Source organism: Pecten maximus, chromosome 2 (genome assembly GCF_902652985.1).
Source record: "Pecten maximus chromosome 2, xPecMax1.1, whole genome shotgun sequence".
NCBI lineage: Eukaryota > Metazoa > Mollusca > Bivalvia > Pectinida > Pectinidae > Pecten > Pecten maximus.
This window is the reverse complement of record NC_047016.1, coordinates 44,320,673-44,322,443: the sequence shown is the minus strand read 5'-3', so window position 1 is coordinate 44,322,443 and position 1,771 is coordinate 44,320,673.

The window sequence follows — 1,771 nt, the reverse complement described above, 5'->3', positions numbered from 1 at the left end:
CTCTCTACATAGAGGAGGTAAATAAAGCGGTATAGACCAAGCTCTAATAGGCCAGTGGTTTAAGTCAATATTTTACAAACTCGTTGAGCAAACAAGGCAAACATTCGTGCATAAACAAGCAATGTTGAGAGCTGTCTCATCGTGATGTTCTACAATCCATATTAGTGAGGGATTATAAAATTTTATTCACAGAGCGAAGATGACATCCCATTCATACACAAATGATGGTAACTCCTTAAACACGAATATGACAAATATGATTGTTAAATCAATTAAGCCATTTTTCCGTGCCATCTATCTAATTTTATTTACTTTCAATATATATCTCTACTGATGGACATTAGAAAACACTATTTTTGTCGACAAATTATCTTAGCCTAGTTTAACATCAAGAAGACTGATGACGTGCCGACATATGTATCATACGTACTGAATATAATAAAATGCGTCAGAGTACTGGTCCGTCAGGACATAATAACAACCTCCCTGTTACTCAGATTAGGACTTAGGATAAAACTACAAAATAGTAAATTTAGGAACATACAAATACTACATTCCTATTAAACATCGCGAATATTGTTTTCTCAACACGTATTCGAATGACTGTTCTGTTGTACCTAGGTATTCATACAGTATGGTAGGCACAGCACATACTCATGGTTAATTACAAATAACAGACTAGTTTTCATCACAATAACAAAAGATATGCAACGAAATATGTGTGCTTTACCATTACATGTATATCTGATGGATGATAAAGAAATATGGTGATGTAATGAATACACTTGAGACAGTAAAGGACATTCTTAGAATTGAAAACATCCTACGACAAAAATGTCGCTTTTAACAAAACGCATCTATATATATAGGTCATCTGTAACAATGATGGCGAAGGGTTTAACATATGCATAGGATGCCTAATGAAAAGGAAATACTATTTCACATGATTTAGTATCACGGTTAAAAGATGTATTGTAATGTAAAAATAATGCATTACTCGCTTGTCTCTGTCGAGCTAACACCAACATATTGATTAAATACGCTGGTGTAGCATGGTAGGATCTGTAATGAATGATAGCGAATCGTTATAGGTAAACTACTGTAATGATAGTACGTATGTTTAAAAATATAAGCTCAAAATACCTGACGGAAGTTATGTTTGTTTTAATTTCAGTAGTTAAATACCGTCAAAAATTGATGACCTTCTCGGTAGAGGAACGTTGAAAATAGCGTACATCTCGAAAACACCAAAACAAAAATCGAAATAATAACAATGGTAAAATCAAGGTAGATCAGACATTCAATTGACATTACCCGTAACAGGACACTTAAAACACAGCATCGATATTGATATTTTTGTAGAGTCAATGATAGAAAACAATTAATTAAACGAACTTGCCACCACAGGTAACAATACCGAGTGTTGTTAATGTACACAGTACAATAAAATGGATTTAAAGTTCCACTGTGCCATCACGGGGAGGTAGATGGCTGATGGAATAGACACTTCATATGTTGACATAACGCCCACAATATGAAAATAATATCCATGCCTGGGTATAACGGGAAAGGACAAATAATATTCTGTATATATCTATATTATAATGCCTTGAGCTACCAATAATTTTTTATCTATGTAAAAACAATTATGCGCAGGTATCTTTATTTTTTTTTTACTTTCATCATATTTATGTTCTGGTATGTCAATACCAATATGTTTGCTTTTGAATGAGCCGTTGCCAGCAACACCGTCTGATGAACAATGTGATGC